Source organism: Octodon degus, unplaced genomic scaffold (genome assembly GCF_000260255.1).
Source record: "Octodon degus isolate 3935 unplaced genomic scaffold, OctDeg1.0 scaffold00052, whole genome shotgun sequence".
Lineage (NCBI taxonomy): Eukaryota > Metazoa > Chordata > Mammalia > Rodentia > Octodontidae > Octodon > Octodon degus.
Window position 1 is genome coordinate 2,235,146 of NW_004524628.1, and position 8,001 is coordinate 2,243,146.

Genomic DNA, 8,001 nt, shown 5'->3' on the forward strand with positions numbered 1-8,001 from the left:
AACTCCCAGCTCCTGCATCTGCCTAAGCAGGCACTTTAATTCACTAAGCTATTTGGCTAGCCCTTATTGCTAGTGTTTAGAACTCTTAGGAAACAACTACTTTTCAGAGATGTTTTCCAGGTGTAGGTGGCATTTGGGTTTTGAGTCTGTTGCAAGATCTTACCTTTTCAGTTTATTGGGGATAAGAAACTACTGCCTAGTTGGCCCAGCCCCAGGTTTTCTGGCACTGTCCTATAATATTTTTTATGACCTTTTGGCAATCTCAGTCTTGGTATAGCATGAAGAATAACTGGTTAGAACAGTTATGTCACTTTGGCTAAAGTGGTATGATCAGTAATAACAATAGCATTAAACAGAGCCTAGAAAATGACAAATTAGGGCCAGCCAGATAGCTCAGTGGACTAAAGCACCTGCTTAGGCAGAGCGCAGTGGCTGGAGACTCATCCCCGGGTGCTGTGCTGGCCCTGCCCTCAGGGTGCACTGAAACAGCAATTGAGACCAGGAGTGGTGTCGCGTGCCTGTAATCCCAGCACTTGGGAGGCTGAAAACTGGAGGATCACTATGGGTCTGATCTATGTAGTAAGACCCTGTCCTAAATACATAAAAAAAAAAAAGAAGAAAAGAAAATGACAAACTAAAGTATCAATTTGGCATATGATATGGCAATTTTACCCTCGGGGGGAAAATTTAAAAGAGGGTGTGGAAAGAAGGAAAATAGAGAATTGAAGAAGAAGAAGAAGAAGAAGAAGAAGAAGAAGAAGAAGAAGAAGAGATTAGAAACAAAGCTGAAGGACAAAGGAAGAGCACACAAACTCTGGGATTCTTGTGAAGAAGACAGGAGAGAAAGAAAGAAGAAATAAAAACAAGAACAGAACAGAATGAGAGGAACAAAAATTCGCAGTCTGTTCACACTTATGTAGTAACAAGAACAAATGATGAAGCAAAGGCAAAGCAAACAAAGAAGAAAGAAAGCAGAAAAGAAAATAAGGAGAACAAGTCCACTTTAGGATTTGTTTCTGCTGTCGCCTGTAGACAATGAAGGCGGAGCCTAGATCTGAGTTGCTCCATCCCAGCCAGGCAGTAGTAGCTTTCCAGAGGCTAGTGGATAATCCCAGTGAACCGCACCTTAGTGTCCACTGAACTTCAGGTGGGTGTCTGGTCATGAGGCCGGAACCAGAGCCGTTCAGCCTTAGGCAGTCCTCGCGCCTCCTGCTGGTTTGAGCTGGGTGTGGAGACACTAGATGGAGCCTGCAGCTGCTCTGAGTTCCAACCTCGCTTGACTCCTCTCAGAAATGGCTCCTGGACACCTGCCTGTCCAGGAGCATTGCTTCATTACTGCTTTGTTCTGCTGGTGCATTTCTCTTCAGAGACTTCTGGGGTCCCCAGTAGTCACCATGCACCTGCAAGTTCGAGTCCCCTCTCCCACTCAGTGCATCCAGGGTCAGGGAGAATACACCTCCAGTCAGCTCCTTTGTCTTCATTAAAGTTTCTGTCTCTATATCTGTGGTGTCTCTGTATCGGTGTGTTCTGCTAGGATGCCTGAGATTATTTTGTTTTATTTTTTATTGTGACTTCTTTTATGGCCTAAAGTATGGTCTATTTTGGAGAAGCTTTTATGGGGTGCTGAAAAGAAAGTGTGTTCTCCTAAGGTTGAGTGAAACACTATGATATTTGTTATGTCCGTTTGCTCCATAGTGTAGTTTAATTCAGTTGTTTCTTTGGGGGGGGGTCTGGTTGATTTATTTGCTTGTGATGGTGGGTGTTGAATCCCCCCACTGTGATTGCAATGGGTCACTCTGCTCTTTCATGTCAAGTAGTGTTTGTTTTATGAAATTTGGTGCCCTGATATTTGGTACATAAATATTTATAATTGTCATCTCTTCTTGGTGAATCCTCCCTTTACCAGTATATAGTGGCCTTGTCTCTCCTGACCAGTTTCAGCTGGCGCTCTGCCTTGTATTCCTGCTTGCTTAGGGGTTCCAGCTGTATGCAATTGAATTTTCCATCCTTTCACGTAGAATCTGTGCCTTCGCAGGTGAATTGTGTTTCTTTCAGACAACAGTAGTTTTTTTTTTAATTCACTGTACTCATTTGCATCTCTTAACAGAAGAGCAAAGATCATTTGTGTTGTGTTAGTATTGAAAGATATGTACTAATTCTTGCCATTGTGTTGTTTTTCTGGATTTCTTTTTAGTGCTTATCTCCTTTGCCAGAGGGATTTACTCTTTCCCCTTGTCTTGAAGTTATGATTGTCTTGGTCTGTGTTTAGGATTCCCTGAAGTATTTTCTGCAGTGCTGGCTTAGTGTTCATAAATTCTTGTAGTTATGCTTACCACAGCAGGCCTTTACTTCTCTAGTTTTTCCCTGCCGCTGTCTTTAGCGCCCCATTTCTGGGGGCCCCTGTGTCCTCAGGCTCTGCTCTCCTCTGTGTTCTCCGCCTGTCAGCACTGTGCTTAGTGCTCCATCCTGGCCTTTTCTCTCTGTCTCGGGAACCCTGGCTCGCCCGTTTCAGATCATCCTCGTCTCTGATTTCACTGCTGTCCAGGGTTATGAGGGAAATTTTCTCAGCTAACACAGGCAGTTTTTCTTCACCTCTGTGACCTGCAGGTCCCAACTGCCTTGGAATTCTGCATTTATTTTTCACACTTGTTTCCCCATGCCCAGTGCAGAAGCCCAAGCCAAGAGTGTTCTGTCTGCTACTCACTGCTTCTCTCTACGACCCAGTCCTCTAAAAATGGCTTGGACTGTGGATCTACTGTGGGGACAGAGACCAGGAGCAAGGAAGCGCTTTCTCAGCCACTAGGCCATGTCTTGGTAGAGGAAATGCATGGCATGGCTGGCAGCGCAGGCAATGATGACAGGGAAGAGTGCCCTGCTGGGGCCACCGCCTGCCTCCCTCCCCTGAAAGCTTCTGTGCCTGTCACAGAAGAGCTTGGTCTCTCGACCTGAGCTGGGAGCAGAGCCTAGGAACAGAGAAGCACTTTCTTAGGATTGTGACCGACTTTGTGGATAATGGCATCTCTGGACCCGTGCTGGGGCAGCTCCTGATTTGGAGGGCAGCTTTGCTTCTTAGTCTAGACTTTCTTTTCCCTGTATTTCACCTGCTGTCTCTTCCACTGGGCTGTATTTCGGGAGGTGCTGTCTGCCACCTTGTAGAGCTGCATATTGACTAACCCTGGTGCGTGTCTGTGAGTGCTGCTTCCTCTCCACGCCACAGAGCTTCACTTCCTTTGATGATCATTCCTGTCTACTACTTGTAATGATGACCATAGTGTGTTATTTATTATTTATTTTTTAGTCTTTTTGAGATAAGTTCTTGCCGTGCTGTTCAGGCTGCCTTTAGCTCACTTTGTAGCCCAGGATGATCTGGAACTCTCAACAATCTTCCTGCCTCAGCCTCCTGAATGCTGGGATGACAGGCGTGCACCACTGTGCCTGATGACCTTAGAGCTTTAATGTGTGCCCAGGAGTCTGATTTCTAGGACAGTCCACGTCTTATTCTCTAATTCTGAGTTGAAGTCTTTTCAGTAGATTAGAGATCAGTTGAGGGCACAGTTCAGGCCGTCTTTGCAAATTGTGAGGCATTTGTGTTAGTCAGCTTTCTGTCCCTGTGATGCAAAGCCTGAGAAAAATAGCTGAGAGGAAGAAAAGGTTCTCTTGGCTCCTGGGTTCGGAAGCTTCAGTTCATGGTTGACTGATTCCTCTGCAACATCTGAGGTGAGGCGAAATGTCCCGGCAGAAGGGTGTGGTGGAGTGAAACTGTTCTTCCTTGGGAAGCAGAGAGCAAGGGAGCCTGGGACATGGCTTTGCTCCCTCTTCAGCTTCTGTCCTATGTAGGACCCCATGCTACTGGAGATGTGGCCTATGGTCTCAGGAGACATCCTCACGGAAATACCAGAAGTGTGCTTTGCTAATTTCCAATCAAGTCAAGTAAAAAAAAAAAAAAAATCCAGTTTAGCTGAGACAGGCATCTTCTGTAAGTCCCAACTCTGGCCTATCACAGACAGTTCATGACAGGACCTTTGTTTAAAGTGGACTTAATAGGCAGCCCATGTAATCCATGTCAAGAGCTTGACACATGTTACTGAGGGGTCTAAACTTCATCCCATCAGCAGATCTGGGGGTAGCTGGAGAAGGGGTGAGCAGCCTCATCCGTGTGACTTGATTTGTGCTGTCGCAAGTGCTGTCTCCGGGGAATGTGAAGTGTGGTCTCCAGGGAGTAAGTGCAGCTGGTTTCCAAGGCCCATTCCAAGCGCTGTGTGTGTGTGTGTGTGTGTGTGTGTGTGTGTTGGCAATAGGAGATGGTCCAATTGCAAAGCTCCAGGGATGGACATGTGGCAACAGAAAAGCAGGGAGAGCTTAGCCAAGAGTGGTGTTTGGGAGACTGAGTCAGGCTCCAGACTTAGATTTCTTGATCTCTGTGAGGACAATCACCTGGAGAGAAGAAGAGTCTGTTGGAAAACTGTCCAGGCCTAAAGAGAGGCGTGGCCGTGAAGAGCCAGTGGTAGTTACACTGTCCCACATTAGTTAACTTCTTGCCTGACCATCCCCTTTATATTAGCTTCCCAGGGCTGCTGTGGTGCAGGGCCTCAAGCAGGGCCTTCTAATTTATTCTCTCATAGTTCTGGAGGCCAGAAGTCCCATAAATAGGTGTCAACAGGGCCGTGTTCCTCCTGAAGGCTGCAGGATCCTTCCTCACCTCTTTTGGCTACTGGTGGTTTCTGTGGCTCCTCATTCCTTTGTGGCTTTATCAAATCACTCCAAACTCTGTTTCTGCCTTTCCATGGACTTCCTCTGTGGGTGTCTATGTGTTTCTCCATTTCTTATAAGGAAAATTGATCCTACTGGCTTTAGGACTCACCTCAATCTAAGGTGGCCTCATTTAATGAACTATAGCCATAAATACCCTCTTGCCAGTAATGACACTTTCTGAGGTTTCAGGTGGACACGATTTTTTTTTTTAAATGTATGACACAGTTTTATTGTTGATTTGTTTTTTCTCTTTAAAATAAAATTTTAAAAAGAAACCTTGTAACCATTTGCAGTTACTTATTCCCTGTTCTCTCAATCCTTGGCAACCACCAAGCTATTCTGTTTGTTAGATAAGCCTATTCTAGACACTGTATGTTAATGGAATTAGACATCGTGCAGCATTTAACTGCAGCTCCCTGCTTGTAATACAATGTTAAGATTCATTTTTAGTATGTGTCGACACTTCCTTTATGTTGTCAAGTAATATTCCAGGTACAGATATGCTATGTTCTTAGTTTCTCCTTTTAGACATTGTGCCTAGTGGTGCTGAGCAATCATGGAACCTTTGTGGGTTGAGCCACCTGGAAAACCAAAAGTCGAGTTTATGCTGTTTGGCTCTATGTTTGAGTGAGTTTGCATCTTACATTTCTTTTTGTTTTCCGTAATTTTATTGAGAAACATCAATGAGACAGTTTCAAACCAAATTGGTAGGACAGTTTCAATAATTAACACATTGCATATATTCTTCCTAGTGGTTAATTGCTGTACAAGATGCAGACATGATATCCTATTTACAAACACTATTAGAACAAATCCCTCTATTCATTAAGAGAATGTAACTATATATCTAGCCTAACCATTTTGAATACACAGATACAAAATGTACATTAATCTGTATCCCCCTTTTTTTTTGTTTAGTTCCATTATTTGAATATTCTAGGTGTGTTAACTCAGCAAAATATTCTAAAAGAGTTCAGTAGTCCATAATAGTATTGGGTCTTCCACTTGACTGGCAATGTCAGAAATTGTTGACCTGAGTCCCCTACAGCTCAACATAACACCATGGCTTTACTTCTTATACTTTGTTTTTATACTTTTCTGCTGGATGGTTAAGACCAAGATAAACAGGACCTATGCAACAAGAGTTGTAGCTTTTAGGTCTGATAAGGTCAGTGAAATCCCCTCAGGATTTATCCTGAGATCCTGTACCTCAGATTGTAGAACCTTTGTCAGTGTCAGCCATCTGGATGAGTCACGGCCATTGCTTGGCCAATGTGCTCTCTGTGAAAGCCTGAGAGAATGTTTTCTCTCCATGTGACTCTCCTTAGGTACACTCTACATCATTGATCACTTTCTTCTTTGGCCCCATAATCTCCTTCATCAGAAAATTTGGGACACTACTGAGTTACATGACATTACAGTAGAAGTTCTCATATATCCTGAGTCTTAATTGACCCTGGAAGGCTAGGGTCAAGATATTGGCTTTCCTTGCAGCCCTCCTTTTTCTCTAATTTTGGTCTGCAAACTTAGGTTGCTAATGGGTTTTTTTGAGATAGGGTTTCACTATGTAGTTCATGCTGGACTTGAACTCACTTTGCAGCCCAGGTTGGCCTGGAATTTGCAGTGATGGACATGAATTTTTTAGGAGATGTTTTATATAGTACTGTTACAATGCACATTTCAGATTCCAGGAGATTGCATTGGCCCTCAGACTGGGCCACATAGAGGCTTAGTAAGATCTGATAATAAAAAAATGAAATAAAAAATAATTTTTGGCCAGGGCTGTGGCTGTGGCTCAGTGTGAAGCCCCTGTGTCTGAACCTCAGCGTCAGAAAAGAGAATGATATAAGGCTATGTTTTTGACTGTAGTGTCCTTTTAACTTACCATCCTTAGCTGTGGACATGTTTCTTTTGAATTGAATAGTATTTTCATGTATTTTACAAGTCATCAATTATCTTGGCAATTTCATCAGTGGGTTTATGTATCTAACTAATACCTAATGGAGGCCTGGGAAGATAGCTCAATGGAATAAGTGCTTGCCTGGCAAGTGCAAGGGCCAGAGTTCAATCCCCGGTTCCACTAAATAAATAAATAAATAAATAAATAAATAAATAAATAAAATTTAACTAATACCTAATGGTTCCCGGGGCAAGACATCTGCTTAATAAATGTTAGTTAAATACATGAGCCCAGGAGGCCACTTCCCTGTGTATAGGTGTCCCAAGGACCACAAGGCAGAGGGGAAGGAGATCTGTCCGCACTCTGCACACCCAGCATTATGTTTATTTTTTCCTTCAGCTGTGTTTCTCCCCATGCCCTTCTCCACTGAGGCCTTCCAGTGCTTCTCCAAGGACAACTTTGTTGGTCATCAGGTACCCAGGGGTGGGCAATGGAAGTTTCGCTAAGGGGTGAGGGTGTGGTAGCCAAGAAGGCTGGGGTTAGTTTCCACATTGAAGCCAAAATTCAGTGGTGCAGTGGTTGGGAGCCTGCAGTTTGAAGAATGCTTGGTTTGTAGGTCACTGTGTCTAGTTCAGGCCCATCTACCAACGTGAAGCACTCTTCCTATACCAGGCCCATGCTTCATCCTATGCATTTAAGATAAAAAGCTAAGTAAAAATAGTAATTCTATTTCATTTATTTTTTTGTCTTTTTGAGACAGGGTTTCAGTATGCAATTGAGGCTGGCCTTGAACTCACTTTGTAGCCCAGGCTGGCCTCCACCTCACAGTGATCCTCCTGCCTTGGCCTCCCGAGTACTGGGATTGTAGGTGTGTGTCACCACGCTCAGCCATAAAAACAGTAAATTTTTAAAAAGTCCTAGTTTTACTTGAATTAATAACATGCACTTTTTTTTTTTTTTTTTTGAAATAGTAGAACTCTGTTCATTGGTTGCTGGGTTAAGTCGTATTAATCTGTAGTTGTTTGCCTTTCAAGACATGAAGAATTAGAGGAACTGTCCTGTAGGGCATACTGTACTTGTCCTAAATTAGATCCCTTCGAGAAATACTTAGTTCTCAGCATGGTGCCTGATCGGCAGCGTCACCTTAGTACACAATGTGTGATCTGCACTGATTATGCGTGTGTACAGCTGCGTTAGTTAGGGTCCACTAGGGAAACGGAAGCAATATGAAATATATGTATAATTACACAAGGGGTTGATTAGGTAACCTTACAGGAACAGAAGGGGCACGTGGCAAGAATGATGAGATAGGTGTGTTTAAAAACAAGGGGGAGGGCTGGGGAGATAGC